Genomic DNA, 20,079 nt, shown 5'->3' with positions numbered 1-20,079 from the left:
ATTAAACACACACTGTCATGTGACCGGAGGCTGGAACCTCTCTTACAGAGGCTGCAGCCGGGGCAGGCGAGTTATCTGCCGCATGTGGTTCAGCTCTTAATCATATTATCTGCAGTGATGTTCTATCCAAGAATAGAACGGAACTTAATTACAGGGACGGATGTCGGGGGAGGGCCCCCCTAGTACCGCTGGGCCCTAAGCAGGTGCCTAGGTTGCCTAGCGGTTAATCCGGCCCTGGTGGCAATAGATAGAAAACTAAAAAAATGGACGCAGAAAACAGGGCAGAGGTGAATGTTTAAATATGGAGGTACCTTATGGGGCCAAAAGAGAGGAACTCACCCAGTATACACAGTTGACAGAGTTTTACCGGCCTGCCCCATTCGCTCATTTGTTGCTTCATTCCCACAGGCAAGATCAACTCATGGAAAGATGGTCCAGGAGCCCTCCTATATATATATTTGTATTCTCTTTAATATATTAATAAGCTCAGTTTATATTTTAATTTAATAAATAATAATAAAGTTTAAAATCTGAGTATTTGTTTCACCAACCTTCATATACTGTCCCTGGAGAACTTGTATTATGGTCTCACAGGTCTCAGGTATGATCAGACCCAGAGCTTCAGGTGAAATAACTAAGTGTACTTGAGATCAGCCAGTGTTCTTCCAGTAGCCAACAATCTCAAGGTAGCAACCAGTTTCTGCTCTTTAGACGTCTGTCTCCTTAAATATGTGTCCTCCTTTTGTATGAGTGTGGTAACCAGTTGCAGCAGCATCTGGAATGTAGGATCATTCATCCGCAGGAAATTCCTGAAGTTATCAGAATTATTCTCCTGTATCTCCTGCAGCAGTGGAATATGTGAAAAGGATTTTCTCCTCAGTAATCAGTCCTTGGTCCAGCAACTGTGATTTTTTTTCTTCTCCTTTCATTCCTGATTGTTATTTACAGTGTTGTCGCCATGGTGACAAGCAAACAAGCACAAAATTTCCTTTTACATGCCAAGCTCTTTTTATAACAATAATACCTACCTTGTGTACAGTTCTGCAGGGAGTTAACCAAACATACACTATACACAAAGGAAAACAAAGCAATGCAAGGTGATATTTCCTCTCCTGGATTTGTGTGTGTGTTTGTGTGCAGTGGGGTATAGCACATTACTTAAATTATGTTTGCATATTGCTGCAGTGATTGCAGATACCTGTAGAGTGTGTACAGACAGGGCTGTAACTAGGGCTGTGCGATAGGGGGCAACGTTGAAGTTTACAAAATTTTTTGGCTTGTTTGGTTAAAATTGAGGGCTGGGTAGGCAGCATTTTTGTTTCTTGCCCCAGGTGCTAACATTTTAACTTATGGCTCTGTGTACAATCTTTTCAGCAGATTCTTATGAGAGATGCAGATTTCAGATCTGATGGTAAATCATGTAGCTGTTGATGTATGAATTGGCATACTGTAAATTGTCATGCTCATCGGGACTTTCAGTCATTTATAAAATTGTTAAAGGAATTGCATCAGAAGTAAAATAATATAAGTGTGAACCCAACTTAAGAATCTTTTACATTTATAACATTAACTTAATCCCAACAAAGTATTGCACTTGGGCAATATTCCAGCATTCAAAGTGTGATAGATGGAAAAGCAGAAAATGCACTCTAGAGGGTGAACATAGAAATATGTAATGATCTGTGTAAAAATGCAAAAATAAAGGAAAAACTGAATCATAGCATTGGAGCAGTATTTCTTATTTTGTAGCTTCACATAGGCTAATAATATAACAAATAGCATGTGCAGAGGTTATTAAACTGCTTAAGTTGAAGAAAACAGTTTTAGTCTCTGTGGGTAGTGAAGTATGAAATGACTTTGTGTCACCATGCTGATCCTGTTATGAGTTAGGACAGGTTAATTAAAATAATGGTCATGCAGTTGTTTTAGTATACAACTAGTACTACAGGTATTTTAAGACACTTTTGATAAAATAAACAACCAAAGATGAGAACAAAACTCATAGTTACATTGTCAAAGTGAATCTTAAAAACATCTCTAAGTACCATCAAATAAGAGGTTTCATCAGGGTAATAGTAAGTTTACAGGAAAGCTAGGAAAACAGCAGAGCTCTTCCTATCAGCCATTCAGCTTTGTGCTGTCCACAGGATATGATCAGGGGTGTAATTAACTGAACCAATTTTTTTTCTGTCAGTGGTCCACACAGAGTGAATGCTCTACCCTACAATTTTACCTTTGCATTAGAGCTCTCCCTTCTTTGCAATATCACAATTCAACAGACAAGCTTTATGCCTATTATTCTGTATAGTTCCATTTTCCTATCTATTCAAGGAGTAAACCGTGGGAGTCTGAAATATTAAGAAAACCATCCTCTTTGACAGTTTTCAGATGCAAGCATCATAGCAGAATGGAAAATCTGCTCAGCCAGTGATTCATCCACATGTTATGGTCATTTCATTGTATGTGGTACACAGAATCTGATAGGATTTTGCCAATAAATGGAGAAAATAGAAGCAGATCATTGTCTCAAAGTGATATGACTCATGTTGGTAGTTAATGGATGGAATCCCCTAAGGAAGAACGGTCTGCACTTGAGCAGTTGACATCTAACCAAACAATCATAATAAGCCAGTTGATAAAGGTGAGTAGTTGAGATTATGGACTATGCACAATATAGACAGAGGATACTAGATCAATTATCTGATTGTAGTTGCTAGAAGAAATTTGGTAGGGATTCCATTGCTGAAATTTTAGTTAACATCCAACAAATTATAACTATTGGATTGAGAAATCTTTATCTAAGATTTCATTCTGTTAATCCAATATTTAATGGTCTCCCTAACATGTACACAGGTATAGCTCCAATCCAATATTTAATGGTCTCCCTAACATGTACACAGGTATAGCTCCATCTTCACTAAGTCCTATAGTTTTAGAAAGTACCTCTACAATTTTCTCAATTTTGACCATAGTCTTCAACCTCTGGTAAATAAGTTCCCTGCATTTCTGTAGAACAATTCATATGCTCTACATGAACTATGCTGTATACATTGGTCACTACATTGCTAATAGTATATATGGGTATTTTGGCCAAACATCAATAATCAATCAGCCCTTAAAGCTGTGAATTATATTTATTAAAGAAACAAATGCACCGTTATACGCAAAACGTTTTATTGGGTATTTAGGAGATTTTCATATATTTCCCTTATATTTGTTTCCGTGTCATCTTTTTAGAGGGTGAAGTGATGGGAGAATGGAATTTAACCAGTAGAAATAATTACTTTCCTTGACATGCTGGTTTATGTTGAGGATGACAAGTTGAAAAATCACTTTATACAGGAAACACATTGCAACTGTTTTTAGTTATCATAGCTGCCACCCTAAGCATGTCAAGGGAAGCATTATTTTCACCAAAGTTCTTGCAATTTGTAATAAAGAATTCGAGATAGAATCACAATATGCCAAATTGTTGCACAAATTGTTACAGAGAGGATATCTGACTTAGTTACTTAAGAATTCACTCACGAGAGCACAGTTTTACAGAACATGTTATTCGAAAAATAATGAATCTATAGTGTGGCTGTTCCATTTATACAAATGTTTAACTGTAGCAGTAGCAATATATAATTAGTGGTTGATAGCCAGTCAGAAATAAAAATACATATATATATATATATATATACAAACCATATATATATATATATATATATATATATATACAAGTTAACCCGTGCATGATACTCATGCATTCTAGTCAAATCAAGCTACTTAAGGTGTTAAAAAGGTTCTTGTCATGCATTTGGGCCTAGCCCAGGCCTCCTCAGGGGAAGAGCGTTACTTCCTGACGCAAGCGCCCTTTTTTAACGTGGTTTTGTCCACATGTCACCACCTCATCATTTTTCTCCATCACCTCATCCTTCATCTTCATCGCCACATCCTTCATCAAGCTACTTAAGGTGTTAAAAACTCCCCACTGTCACCCCCGGCAACCACCAACCACTCCCAACTGTCACTTCTCCTTCAAGAAATATATAGGTCAGTGTATAACTCTGCCCAGCAGGTGGCGCTGCAGCTTGTTTTTTTTTTCCACACACGCCACTAGGCAATTATATAGTAGATATATATATAAGATATATAAAAAATACACTTAAAGATCAAGTTGTACATGTAGATCATGTTGATGAATAAATAAATATTTTTTTTTTCTATTTCTAGAAGGCTGTTACAGATAATTTATTTGTAATCTCTGTTACTCTTTTACAGTAATACTTTTACATACACATACAATAGATATATATTTTAAAGGTGTTTTTTCTCTAATTGTAATACTGATTTGTGTGTATATCTCTTTACATTTCCTTACTTTTTATATTTAAAAACATTTTGAAAAACTCTTGATAAATTGTCACAGAACACACCGCTTACTTCCTCCTTTGTTCTCTCCCAGGGGATTCCATCACCCATCCATATTGGATGCTGGATACTTCCTGGACCTTGAAATTTATCAAGCAGCGATTTGTGCAAATAGCTACTTTTTGGCATGATTTTGGTTGGTTTTGTAATCTTGTAATCATCTATTTATCAATGTCAAATCTGCAAAAAACACTGAAAATGCATATATTTGACCATGCCTTGCCACGTATCTCCATACTAATTTTTTCCAATGCAATGGAATAAAATAAAAATTGTCAGATACATTCAGCTGTGGTGTGGTTGTTGAGGTGGTTGTGACAGGCAAGAGCGCTGAAATCGCAGGTATCTTGTCTGTCAAGCTGTTAAAAACAAAAAATGTCAGTCTCTCCATTGGAGCCCATCCTTTACAGACATCTGTTGGACCGGACTGCCTCCCAGGTGTCACAGTGCAGGAGGTATTGAAGCAGCAGCAGAACTAGGTGCCCAATTGGGGCTGCATTCGGCCAATATGGTGACTTGACTGTCCCCCGCTTCATCGGCACTCCGATCTGTGCCTACTTTACACCCAGCACGAACTGGCTTGGAGTTGCCAACATGTGGCCTCTATGTATATGGTGGATCCAGACTTCTTCCTGGGTGCCTTAGCTGCAGAATAGCTACCTCCTACGGGGAGTCACTGTTGCTCAGTGTGCTTGGCCACTGAAGGGAGCGCAGGATAGATCCTAGCGTATCTCTCCTGAAAGGACCTTCAAATCTTTTCATCATAAACATCTGTGTCACCCCAAATAGAGGATCAGTGCCTCCCCAACGACATACAGACCCCACCGGGTAAGAGTTTTGATCTTGAAATGCTAGAAGTTAATCTGAAAAAGACTGTGTGCAAAGAAGTCGCTAGTCTGCCAATCTGGCCTCCAGACTGACAGTCCTATAAGCAAACAAGGAGGCCTCTGAAGAATGTCATCAACTGCTGCATAACAATCTGATACCCCCACAAAAGAGTTGAAGCTGTTGCAAAACAGAGTTATACAATAAAGGCTGCAAGAAAACTTAAGAGGCATACCAGAGGACGTCCCAACACAAGTCCTGATTGATTTTCTTTCTAAAATCTTTATCTAGATTCTTGAACTAGACTCCGACTAACTCATGATATTTGACAGAGCACATAGAGCTCTGAGACCTAGTGGTGGCCCAACAGAGACACCGAGAGATGTGATCTGTTGATTGCATTACTACGCACAGAAAGAGTAAATTCTGAAAAGAAGAGGTGGAATTCATTATGAAGGTCCAAGAATACAAATATTCCAGGACCTCACGTGGTAAACCCTCCAACTACTAGTATGATCAAACTGCTAGCAGAAGCTCTTTGCAAACACAATATCAAGTATAGATGTGGATTTCCATTTCAGCTTTAGGTCACTCACAATGGAAAAGCAGTCACTTTACAGGATCCTTCAGATCTGGATTCTTTCTGCTACTGGATTGACAGAACCACTTTTTTGTTCTACCTCCTTTGGAGGAGGGAGCATGACAAATTGTTAGAAACTCTAAAAAGTCAATGAAGAGTATACAGAATTCTCCAGGAAATCTGGATACTAGAATATCCTGCAGCGAAAGTTCTCTCTCTTGGCTTTGTCATTTTAGACTGATTAATGACAGTAGAGTTTCAAGTGAAGGTTTTGTGTGTTTTTCCCATGCCCTTCTCTCTTTTAGGTCTCTAATGACAAAGAGTTCCAGTCCAATCATGTCCAGTAAGATTGTATATTTTGGTCATGGGTAATGGTACTTCAATATGTGTTTTTTACATGACTTTTTCCTACCTATCTTTAGCCTTTTCACTTACTGGTGATTGCCTCTAGTTGAGACCGCAAAAGAACCTTATTATGCCACTCCATTGGTAAATATTTGACTCACATTTTAGGAACATCGTTTCCCTCACTTCATATTTTTTATTTACATCACCTCCCTCCCTCCTTTTTTATCTTACTTAAACCTTTAACTTGCCCTCGTTGGTTGATGTCATCAACTTCTCCAAGTAACAGTTGCTGTATTTTTCATAATTGATATGTTGCCCTGAATAGTTTTTTTATGCTTAATTGTACTTCATTGTCACTGTTGCCACCCCTCCCTCCCCCCAAAAAAAGTTTTATCCTGAGAATGCGAGTGGACTCTTCCCACAGTTCTCAGGAGTGGTTTTCAAGTTGTCTTCCTGTTGATACAATGGTTTTCTGAATGTCTTAATGTTCTCCACCCTTTCCCCTTGCGTCTTCCCAACCTTCCCATCTTCATCCCTCGTCCTCTTCATCCCCTTAGAGTCTAGGTCTCATCCAATTTATCATTGATCCCAGATTTTGGGGGGGGGAGGGGAATACACCTAGGGATGCCTGGGCCAATGGTAAGTAGCCCCATCCTGATACTCCAGACCAGTGTATCCTGGGGTAAAAAAAAGTGGGTCCGCTACATAAATAAAACTGTTTTCTGTGCCCTCTCAATTAAAAAATATCATATATGTACCCCTTTATAAATATAAATACTAATAATTCCCCTTGATAATTAAAAACATTAATAGTGCAAACCCCAACACTGGCACTTTAAACAGACCTGCCCACCCCCCCAAAAAAATTGCTCCCATGCAACAAGTCATCAATTGAAAAAAATCTTGCACTAACATTGTTTTCATCCACTACAAATTTATCATGTCTTCTTATTACACCCCCATCTCTCTCACCTACAAACCAAGCCAAGCAAACCTACAAAACTACAAACTTACTTTAAGATCCATGTTACCACCTTCAACTTACTTCTCTGCCTACACCCACGACCACACTTTTGCCCTCGTTGCTCATATCTTTATCGCCTTTTTCAAAGGCAAAATCAACACCATCAATTAAGATATTTTTTCTTGCCAGATCCAACACCCCACAACCACCTTCTCCTCTACTTCCTTACATGTTCTTTCTCTTCTGTTACTGAGGACTTAGTGTTCCAATTCCTCTATTTCTCTTCACCTTCATCCAGTCCGCTGATCCCGTTCCTTCCCAACTCATCTGCTCATGCCCCCTAATTCTTGCCTGCAGCTAAATCACATCATCAACCTGTTATTCTCTACTGGCACATACAATTTAATCTTCAAACATGCTCCCATCTTCATAAAACAATCTCCCTCCTGCTACTGACTCCCTAGTTTTGTTTCCAAACTACCTAAGATGTTTCTGTACAGACACCTAATCCACTTTTTTCTACTCATTTCTTGCACAACCTTCAGTAATCAGGTTTCTGCCCTCTACACTCCACTGAGACTGCCCCACTAAATAGACCAATGATCTACTCATGGATAAATCAAAGGATCTCATTTCCCATCTCATCATCATTGACCTTTCTGTCACTTTCAACACTACTCTCTTCTCCTGCACACCCTTGACACTCTTGGCCTTAGTAACACTTTTTTCTCCTGGTTCACCTCCTACTGTCTAAACTCTCTTATAGCTATGTCACGTCTTCCTTCAAAATATCATCAGAATATGTCCTTTTCTTACTCTGGACATTACTAAAACGCTTACTCTTATTATCTCCTATATTGACAACTGCAATCTCTTATCTGACCTTCCTCTCATCCATTTATCCCTATAAAAATATATTCTAAATGCAATTGTGAGACTGATGTTTCTCTATTGCTGGTTCACATCTGCTGCACCATACTGCAAATCCCTACACTGGCTTTCCACAACCTCCAGATTCCATTTCCAACACCTCTTTCTCATACATCTGTAACCTCATCATGAGATACTCTTCCTCCTCCCCTTTTAGATCTGGCTCTGAACTGCGCCTCACCTCCTCTCTGATAATTACCTTTAAGTCCTGCCTCCATGTTACTCCACTCAAGGACCTCTCTACCCTGCCTGACTGGACTCTCCCACAATCTTTATTCTTTTAAGTGCTCTCTAAAAACCCACCTCTTCACTATAGCCTGTTCTGCACCAACCTGAAACTACTCCCTCTGCGTGTACTACCATTATAGTCCCAATCTTCACTCCTACTACCAATAACTCCTACTGCTTCAGCATTGCCCTTTCCCTTTAGGTGGGAAGCTCTCATGAGCTGGGCCCTCTATACCTTCTGTCCCACATCTGCACCATCTTCATCACCCTCATAAGTACTCATATGTACTGTACTGTGGAGTTTTGTGAAGGCTTACAAATAAATGATGATGTTGATGATTATGATGATGACAGTGATGGTTCGTTGATCATATATATACCTACAATCCTAGAAGTGGAGATAGATAAATAAATGTTATATATTTTCCTATCAGAAGCTTTCAATTGCAAGGGATTAAATGTAAAGTTTTTTCTCTCCTGTTTGCTTGAAGTATATTATGTGTATGCTATTTTGCACAGTGGGTATTTCTTAAAGTTTAACTAATCCTTTTTTCCATGATTTATTTCACAGTTATTTGTGTGTGTTAGGAAATTTAGACTGTAAACTCCAATGGGGCAGGGACTAATGTGAATGAGCTCTCTGTACAGCGCTGCAGAATTAGTGGCGCTATATAAATAAATTATGATGATGATGACTTGTACAATATCCTGTACGTTATGAAGAGAGTTAGTTCTTCGTTGCTACATATGGAATGTGAAGTTTCACTTCCGGTACAGGAATATTTGTCACTATAAATGTACTGTCTTCAGAAAGGAGGTATTTTTCTATTTTTGCAACATCACACTCACCACCGTCTGACTGTTTTACATGTGTTATGTGCGGGATCATGTTATGATTAATAGTTGTGGTATTTAAAATCACTTATTAATGGCACCTTAATGTACGAAGATGGATCTATAAATTTTACCTTCAAAACAGGGTAGGGGCACCAAGGTATTTGTTCCCCACTGAACTTCGTGATTGGTATATTTTTAATATGTATCAATAGTACAGATAAAATGTCATTTTCGTGTCATAACATGGACTTTTCGGCCAAGTAAATAGAAAAGGTCCACGTTTTTGACCATTGTCCTATGTAAAGGTAACACTGCTGCATTTATTAACAAGTGAAAAGGCTTAAATATTTGCCTCACTTGTATTGTACTGCTAAATCCTTCTCCACTCATTCCCCTTCAGTTAGAAAGCTGCATTTAATGACTAGTCAAGATGCCATTTAATCGTCCTGTGTTTGCAGTCTGGCTCCTGGCAGCAAGTCATCTCAACATGAAGCATCTCATGCAGGGCTGTGGCCTTATTGGCTTTTCAGCAGTTACAGATTTTGCAAGTGAACTGTGAAGAAGAAAAGTGGGATCTAATGTTGCACCAAATGTGAGGTTGCATCTATTTTATATCTTATCTAATGTTTAGGTGATAAATCCACTGTAATGTATACGATATTGTAATATTACCTTGTGAGACGTGTTCTTTATTCAAACACTGCACGAGTTAAAAGTTTAATTTAAAATTCCCATCAATAACAATCGCATTACACTTTGTTCAGACAAAGTGAGAGGAAATGAAAACAAACTGTTAGCAGCTGGGCAATTTACAACTGCTAAAACCGCCTTGTCATTTCTCATTTGCTCTAGCAGACTTATGAAAGCTTCTATTCAATGTAACTTCCTTTTATTATTCATTTTCATAATCTTAGACAAAGCTGACCCCAGAAGACGTGTGTGTGTTTGAAATGTTTCTTCTCAAGATTAAAAAGTAGATTTTGCTAAGGAACATAAAGGATTGAGAGTTTTTATATTTCAAGTTTTACCTGCAGAAAGTTCCATCCTCAAAACAATATACTGTACAATTTATTTTGTTTTTGCTAAACAACGCAAAATAAATGACAGTTGCTCATTTTTTCTTATTTAATTCCTTTGGGGTTTTCTCTACTTAAAAATGCTTTTGATGATAAGTATTTTGTTATAGTTATCAGCAATTGATTATATTTAACCCTTCAGGTATAATTGCCCATGTAACTGAGTTAGGGTCAGAAGACTACCCGTACAGCCTGCTCACGTGATATTACCTGCCGAGAGGCGCGGAGTCTAATGGTCAGAGAGGTGTTCGCCAGGGACTCCCGCAAGGGAGTTTGGAGTTAGCTGCTCCCAGACCGCAGATCGTGGCCCTCTTAGGGAGTGATGAGCGAGGCTGTATTGAGAACCAAGATAATAACCGAAGATACCACGGATGAGAAGTAGCTTAATGACTGAGAGACTAAGAGGCAGTTTCCCAGGGCAACGGTAGAGCTATATATGTCCAACATAGAAAAATCTTGAAGAGTTCAGAAACATATTACCCTGGACCCTTATTGTAGCTTATTAAGGTAGTTTTACTACAGAACAAAATATATCAGAACAGAAAGTAGCGTGCTTAACCCACTGTCCTGTTTTCAACGGGTTGTTCCGATTTTCTGCACCAAATGAATTATGGCAGCAATTTTAGTGCATGGCTAAACCCTATTAGTTGTGTGGTTGGATGGATCATGGTATGGCTGGGCAGATATGAAGAATGACAAGGGCATATAGGGAGTATGTTGTTAAGTTTCTTAATTCGGAATGTTGGAAACTTAGATAACCTTATGAAATGTCCATTTTAGGATAATACCATTTCTCTGGATATCAATTATGGCATACTCAATTTTGAATCATGTGGGACTCTAGGGCTTTGAATCATTAAGAGAAGTAAAAAAAAAGTAGTAACTTTGCACAAAACCATGTTGCATTGAAGCAGGAGGTAAATTTAAAATATGGGGACAGATTTATAGTTGGGATATGGCATGTCCTAGATAAACTTTAAATTTCAGTGTAAAAATAAAGCTATCAATTATTAGTGTGCTACATGAGAAAGCAGACAGTATTTTCCCTACATGCAAAATAATAAATTAATTTGCATTCTATTATGGTTTGTCCAGGATCAAGTTTACTCCTTTTCTTGCCTTGCTCTCCTTAATGCCCCAGGTTTCAACACTGGAGTTCTGAAGCCATTACAATAGATTCAAAGCTGCATCAGTAAAGATGTTTCTTGAATTATTCACATGAGTAGACAAGTACGGCACATATAAAATCAGGCGATGCATATACCACATACCTCCCTCAACATATGCTTGTTTCTTCTCCTTAAGTTTGATGTCTCCAAATATTCAAAACAGTGTTAACTGGCACAGAGAAGCCCTCCTTACTGCTGTTTACATGCGAGCACAAGCTAGCAAGAGCTGATTGCTATAAACAAAACAGACCTTAGAAATATACTTATTTTGTCCCAGGGCCATATTTAGAATTGAGGATGCCATTGGTATTTTAAGCTAATGTGCACTACATGATTTATTTATTCTATCTCTTATCATTTTTTTAATTTTTTATATATCATATTATGCAGTGCTTTCTAGGGAATATTGAAGTTGAATTAGTAATTACACCTACGATGTTATATAGCCTGACAACATTGAGACTGTTCTATAAGATCTCAGGCCCAGATTCTGAAAACCCAGATATAGGCCATATATTGACAAACCAAAAATAATAGTGCAGGCAAAGAGCAGACTGCAGCAAGAAGCAATGTCCAAGAAACACTTTCTCCTTAGTTTTTGAGAGCAGATCCTCTCTTTTATTACTTTCCCAGTAAATAATTCAGTTCTTCCTTATATCAGCACAAATTAATTCCAATAATTTAATATCACATTGTTGTTATACTATTGCAATCAGTGTTCTGGCTGTCAGTAACTCTTGCTTGTTGATTACATCATTGTTATTACTATATATTTTGTTCCCAATTATAAAGCGCTACGGAATATGTTGGCGCTATATAAATAAATGATGATGATGATGATGAGTACAAAAATCGCAGACATCATTTTTGATGTTCCTATGTACTTCCAGCTACTTCTAACACTTTCTTTTTTTCATTTAAATAATGCAAGGCTTGTTTTTTGTTACCTATGGTTTTATTGTAGATAGATCTTACAATAAAGAGCACTGGTATTTCTGATAATATTCTATAATGTATAATTTTCCTATAGTCAGAATTTTCAACCCTCCACAATATGAGGTCTCCACAGCCATTTATTTTTTAGATGCTGCTTGATCAATCCAGATATCTTATTTAGCATAAAGAAAGAAAACTGTAATATCTAAACAATTCTCTATAGATTTTCCAGCTATTCTAGATCCTTCACACACATTTCTCACATTTCTTATTCATTTTGTACCAAAAACTATCTTCATGTCACAGTGCTTCTACTCTAAGATGCATTCCTTTCCAAAGCATTCTGCTGATCCCTTGGCACCTAACAATATGTTCTGTCTGTAAGGAAGCTTATGAATATTAACCCCTAAAGGATTCACTGCAATGTTTCCATGCCAGAGTAATGCTTCATATTATGTAATATTCTTTCTCAACATCAAAAGGGGTTGAGTGGTTGAATTGTCATCTATCTATCTATCTATCTATCTATCTATCTATCTATCTATCTATCTATCTATCTATATTGTGTGTGTGTTTCTAACATGATATATATATTACATTATTATATATAGGAATGTGTATAAAATCTCTTTATACACCAAACGTGGGAATGGGTGTCTTTTTTGACAAATTTTTCATTAAACGCCTTCATTATGCCAAGGGATACATTATCCTTGGTGGGGATTTTATTGTCATATTAAATGTGAAATTAGATCGCTCACCCACTCCTCCTACCCTCCAGGCACCCTCTAAGGAATCTCGTGAGCTATCCTCTTTGCTCAAGTTATATAATTTCTATGATATCTTAAACTCGTCCTTGGATGCCTATACACACTTCTCTTCCCCGCACAATACTCACATATGTATTGATCTAGTACTTATCAGTAGATCAACCACTTCCCTTTTGCACCCCCTCTGATATTATGTCTACATCCTGATCTGACCACTTTGTGGTTTCACTGCACATAGGCCTAAGAACCATTGCCCCTCCTTGCTCTTCCTGGCATCTCAATGATAGCCTCCTTTCTAAAAAGGAGGATAAATAAATCTCACAGGTTATCACAGAGTTCAGGGAGCTTAATTCAACCCCAGATACCCCCCACACAACTGTGTGGGAGGCCCATAAGGCAATTATAGGCGTTGTACTCATCAGAATTTCATCTGCAACAAAAAAAACCTCAAACAACATGTATCCTTGATGTAGAATCATCCATATTAGCTCGCACACTGAAATATCAACGTTATTCCAAGACTAAGGCACCCTTTCAAAAATTCTCGCTTTCAAAGGCTAACTCCAACATATCCTATCTTCCAAGGCAACTAACACCCTGCAGAAGCTCAGTTAGTGGTATTTTGAGAAGGGGAAAAAGTCAACTCACTATTAACCCATTGCTGGGGTAATATTCTTATTGGTCCAGTCAGATCAGGTGAGTTTTATCCGTAACAGTATTTTGGAGCGCCAAACTTTGTGAACAATTACAATACCACCACTTAAATAGCTTCTGATTGTTATTGTTAACCACATAAATGTAATGCCCTATTTAGGAACACTCTGATAGGTGGTGTGATCAATAGTTAATTGAAAGAAATATTAAACTGTAAATAGTGAGCTATGGTTGAAATACAATACACAAGCTAATCCTCAAACAACTAAATCAGATAGATTGCACAACAATTGTTTTAAAAATGACATGTTAATGCTTTTGTGCTGTGTATAGCATTAATAAATGCCGTTATAATCTCTGTGAATGTTAAACAAATTGCTGGCAGCTGGTCGCTGATAACACAGTTCTCTGGATTGTAAAAGCTAGTTTCCCTATTTAATCTATCTATCTAAAAAGTCTTACCCTGTCACGTCCTGCGAGTTCCCCTATGGTGTTGAGATTGGGCCAAAAAGGTAATTAGCTTCCTCTAACGTATTTCATCCACAAGGACTTTTTCAAAGAGTATGGCTTGTTATTCAGGAAAGTCTATTTAAGGCTTATGATCCTACCATTTTTTTCAAAACTTTATTTAAAAATCTAATTGATGTATAAACAATTCATGTGATTATAAAAAATATGGTGATTAAATCCATAACACATATTTTATTGAAATAAAAATATTAAAAATGTTTAAAAATACAAAAATTGTATGTTATATAAATAAAATTTGTTGTGCATATCAGTGTGTGATTCTTTACTTGAAAGTTGAAACTTTCCTAAAAAAATAAGACTATAATGTTATATAATGCTATTAAATTATTGACTCCTTGTATAACTTTAATAAGAGATCTAAAATATATCAGATTTAAAATGATAAAAATTAAACAATTATATTTTCAAGAAAGAACCCAAGTCAAAATCTACATTGAGGCCATCAGGTGTCAAGGTCTTCAAATTGAAGATCCATCTTGCCTCTGTTTTAGATATTCTATATAATCTCCCACTCTCCAGAATTTTGTGACCTGTTTAATTCCCCGAAATTTAAGGTTTCTCAGATCCCTGTTGTGGACTTTAAAATAATGCTCTGACAGACTATACGTTTTAAGGGCTATTTTAATATTATAAATGTGTTAGGATATCCTGGTTTTAAGTTGTCTTTTTGTCATGCCTACATATTGTAGGCCACATGGACATTCTATCACATAAATTACACCTTCTGAATTGCATGTTATCTTCTGTTTGCCTTCCGAATTGCATATTATCTTCTGTTTATCCCTAACCGCCAGGCTGCGAACAACACTAGAAAAGCTATTAAATTAATTTACGCTGCTAACAAGCTAAAGATCCATGCTCTGGTAGTGGCCCTTGATGCCGAAAAAGTTTTTGATGAGTCTTTTGGCCTGTAATGCGTGAAGTCCTTAGCACAGTCGGGCTTCAAGGCCACATATTTCAAGGCATCTTTATACTTTAATCCCACATCCTCTTTGCTGGCTAATGGCTGTTCTTCCTCCCCATTCCCAATTTGCAATGGTACGAGGCAAGACTGTTGTTTGTCGCCCCTCAAATTTGCTTTAATGATGGAGCCACTTGCAGCCAGTATTCAAAATAAATTGAATATTTCTGGCATCACAACCAGTTCTCAAGCTTCCAAACTTGCACGCTATGTGGACGACATCCTACTCACCATTATGAACCCTGATGTATCGATCATGTCCCTAATGACTGATATTAGAAACTATGGCGTGCTATGAATTGTTAAGAAAAATACAGATAAATCCGAGGCTCTCAACCTCATCTTCCCCCTGATATTCAACACCATTTGCAAGCTACCTTTAAATTTAACTGTCAATCTCAGAAAATCAAATATTTAGGTATTCATCTGCTAAACACTATGAGAGATTATTTGCGGCTAGTTTCCCCTTCTTAATTGCTACCTTAAAGTGAGACCTGAACACCTGGAATTTTCATTTTATGTCCTGGGTTGGCAGAGTAGCTGCTGTGAAAATTAATCTACTCCCTAGACTGCTCTATTTGTTTCAGGCATTGCCAGTCCCAGTCTCTTCCACCACTCTCAAAGCTATTTAGTCCAGTATCTCATGAGGGTCCGATAGATCCTTATTTTGGTATTTTAAGAACGGGGGCCTGGGCCTTCCTTGCCTCCACAAATATTACTTATCTGCCCAACTTACCCAATCTGTTCTGGCACATGCAAACCCTCACACTAGGTTGTGGGTGACGTGGAAGCAGATATATTGCATATATCTTCCCCCTATGCATTCTACTGGCTAAATTCCAAAGACCTCTCTACACCATCTTCCCCTCACAGTCCGTTTTCCCTTTCAGTGCGGAAATGAAAGATCCCTCTGTTCCACAAACCTTCTTTTGTACCTGGTCTCAACCCTAAGGCTTTCTCGGTCTAGACAAAACACAACTTTAAATTCCCCCCAGATATAGTCCCATCAGGCTTCTTCCCTGAGCTTCCTGAGCTCCATGATTGCCTCCACCTTTCATCCACCTCTTTCTATCGGTACCTGCAAAATTGTCATGTCTATAACATCCAGATCAACCCATGTACATCCTACTGCCCTTCCCCACTAGAGAATATCTGCTTCACAGGTTCTCTACCAGAGACATCATACCTTTTATTCACTGCTGATGCAATATAATTTAACATCCAAAGAATGTGAGGTGGGCATGGATGAGTTGATTGATATAGAAGAGTGGACATCTATCCAGGAAGCTTTTGCCAAATATTCTATATGTACTCAGACTAAAGAAAATTCATAAAAGCTTCTCTTTTTATGGTATTTGGTTTCCTCCGGACAGAAAACAATCTACCCTGCATCCAAAGACTGTTACTGGAGGATTTGTGGCCAGCAAGGTACCCTGTCTCACATTTAGTGGAGTTGCCCTAAAATTATGCTTTTCTGGCGTGAAGTGTCAGATCTTATTCTGAAGGTAACACACCTGCAATTCCTCTTTCATCTCTCCTTCTTCCTTTCGTTTTGTCTACCTCTTGGAATCCATAGATTGATCTGGAAACTCCCTGGTCAATTTCTTACTGCAGCTAGATGTATCAATGTCTAGTTGCCCGGAATTGGAAAAATTCTGAACCTCCTATAATCTCAGCGATTCTGCCTCTCATATATTCCTTTTCTCATCTTTTTCTACTACTTCATCCCCATTATAACATTCCCTCATACCCCTGCCTCTCTTCTTCTCTTTCCATTTCAGACCTCTTCCCTTTTTAGTACTTCATTGCACCCCCTCGTCAACAGTTTTGTATTAACTTTTACAGCGAACTCCATTTTTTTTATAATGGATCAATGGTACTGAATTTTGTACATTTTCCTTTCTCCCTTGGTATCTCTTGTTTATTCTGTACCCCCTCCCATACCCAAATATTAAGAAAACCTTCAATAAAATACTATAAAAAAAAAAGAAATGTCTGTAAAATCAATAAAGCCATCACTTATATTTGAAGCATAGAGATATGACTTACCTAAAATACTATATATCACTGTATTTTACACCAGTGACTTGTGTTGTCTTAAAACAAAACTTGTGAATAAAATACCTCACCCCAAGTAAAATAAAAATTAATTTAGAGTTCTCTTATATATATTCATAGAAGCTGAGAACATTTACTGAAACATTTAACTTGTTTAAACCTTTGAGTATTCTCCATGTCAGGATTCTACATATCTGTACCATCTTGTCACCACTTGTCTGCAATAACTGTATCTATTCCAGAAACAGTTAAAACTAACTGACACATTTCTTTTTTTTGTATTTTTCTTTATACCTTTCTTCATTTTCTCTATCTTAGAAATGAATAACATTTACATCCAGTACAATATTAAATGGCATGAGAATAAACTTCATCTACCCAGAATGAAACACTATGTTCCCAAAGACATAATTCCTGCTCCAAATGCCTTAGATGTGATAGACATGTAATATTGCAATTTGTGCTTATTCCTCTGTGGTTCAAAACGTAATTTTCACTGTGCAAAAACCAAATCAATACAACTTTGCTGAACTAGCTGCTGATGGTAAATATAAGGACATATATTTCATTTCATAGAACAGAGCCATGGAAATTGATATTACGTAAAAGGATTACTCATTCTCCTTGGGGTAAAGGTTTGTTTGTAGGAATACTTTAAGCTGTATAGTAAACGCAGGTTTTATGCACTGACACTATCATTTGCAAACATACAAATGATACACTGTAGCTTAGTAGATGACAGTAGTGGAAATTAAGGAACCTCTACATAGCTATACAGTTGGTGCCTTTAGTAGATAACAACAATTAGACTTAATGCAGATGTAATTATAAATCCTTGCCACAATATTTGCAATAGTCATATATTTCATTGAACTTTAAAATGTAATCATTTAAACGCAATAAATGAAATAAGAGAAACTAAGAAATGGTTTTCTAACATGCTACATATCATTGCTATCATTTTTTGTTCTTATATTCTTATTTTTATTATAATATGTATCCATAACATTAAATGTTGTTGAGGGAATCAAGCAGCCCCAACATGTTTGGGGCTACTTTATTTATTTGCAGGGTACATGGAAAAAGCCTAATATATTTCATGAACCAGCAAATGTGATTTTGCCGTGACCATACTGCCAAACTTTACCCCCCTTGCCTCTCAACAAACCATTTTCAATAGCATTTTAATAAAGAATGGGTATCTGTATAACTTTAGCATTTTAATAAGGAATGGGTGTTACATAACTCTTCTCTCCTGAACATGTTAATATATTTAAAATAAAATGTGTCTGCAATGAAATTGTCAGTGTTTTGTCTGATAAAAACATATTTTACACTTATCCTTCAAGTTTTTGTATAGAAATGGGAATAGCATTGTATGGCAATCTTTTATCAAGGAATCTTTTGAGTAGTGATCAATCCTCCTCTTAGACTGCTGATCGTGAGTGTATACACACTTCCACATTTGCCCCATCATCATTCCATCATTGATAGTGATTTTTATTCAGCTTATAAAAACAACTCAAATGATACGATGTGCTTTGGTACAATAAAACATGATCATGGGAGCGTACACAATAATGAGATATCTGACTTAACAGTCGTTTATCGTGTGAATGGCACAACAATTGCTTGAAAAACTTGTAGTGTGTACCACATTTATACATGGTAGTTTAAAGGGATTGTCAACATCCTCTCCTCTTTTAGTCAATGCTTTCCCCAGACAATGTTTTCCAGATCAGGAAACAGAGGGGGGGGGGGGGTTCCCTGTTTCCTGATCATCAACACTGAACGATGCCAATTGCAAAACGCAGCTGAGGTGAAGTTTACCTGTACCATAGCGTAAGTAATTTAAATATGACATGGACATTGGTGTATGGTGAAATTGTCACCTAACTGTAAGGCTATGGCTCAATGTAAGGATCCCACAACCGCTATAGTTCAGTGTCTGCTTCTTAGCTGCTTTAGCAGGTACTGTGGTATGCCTGTTCTTATGTTCTGTAGTATTCCATATCTCTTCTTTCTGGTCTGTCTTCTCCACTCTAACAAGCCAAATTGCCGTAAATTCCCAGTAATCTCCAGGCCTACATTAGTCTTGCCTAAACATTGGAGATTGCTGGTTGATTGTGTGAATTTGTGAGTTCCCTGATCCATGACATAGCCATTGGCATGATTCTTGTCCTGGTTATGTTTAAGATCTTGCCCTTAGCCTTATGTATCCAAGTTCCCTTATTTTTGTATCCCTGCCCTGGTCCTGTTGCCTGGAGTTTCAAAGTTGGTTGTTCAATAACAATACTTTGGTGAATCTGAGAACCTGAGGGCAGACCCAAGAGGAAAGGTGGGTTCCAAAGATACAAAGATACTCTGTGTCTGGGCTCTCTGTTCTCCAGTAGCGGTGTGAGCTGCAGGTCCTTCCCCTTCTTCTGTTATTGACCTAGGCCTTACTACTGGATTGTTTTGACTGTCCTCTGATTAATTACTTTCATTTGTTTTCATCAGTTTTATTACAACTGTTAGTAATAAGATTTCCCGGCATGTACTCTCAACCTACATATTTTCATAGCTGTATTAATACATAAACAATATTTGGTCCTTCAGCAGGAGAACTTATCTTCTGTCCAGTCTCAACAACGGCACTGCAAAATACTGTGTGTGTTTGTGTGATGTGTCATATATATGCACATATTTATTATGAAAAATAACTAAGGCCTGACACTGGGTAATTTAATTTTACAAGCTTGCCCTCATCAAATGCCAAAATTAAAATGAAATATAGGGCAGTACACTGACTAGAAC

General features: G+C 37.4%; 1 protein-coding gene across 2 annotated transcripts in view; it reads right to left on the bottom strand.

The window, feature by feature from the left end:
* Positions 1–20,079, bottom strand: part of TENM1 (teneurin transmembrane protein 1) — a 476,767-nt gene that overhangs the window by 150,570 nt on the left and 306,118 nt on the right. The window lies entirely within an intron of this gene.

The sequence above is a fragment of the Mixophyes fleayi genome, chromosome 9 (assembly GCF_038048845.1).
Source record: "Mixophyes fleayi isolate aMixFle1 chromosome 9, aMixFle1.hap1, whole genome shotgun sequence".
NCBI lineage: Eukaryota > Metazoa > Chordata > Amphibia > Anura > Limnodynastidae > Mixophyes > Mixophyes fleayi.
The sequence above is the reverse complement of the archived record's forward strand: the minus strand, read 5'-3'. Positions and strand labels throughout refer to the sequence as shown.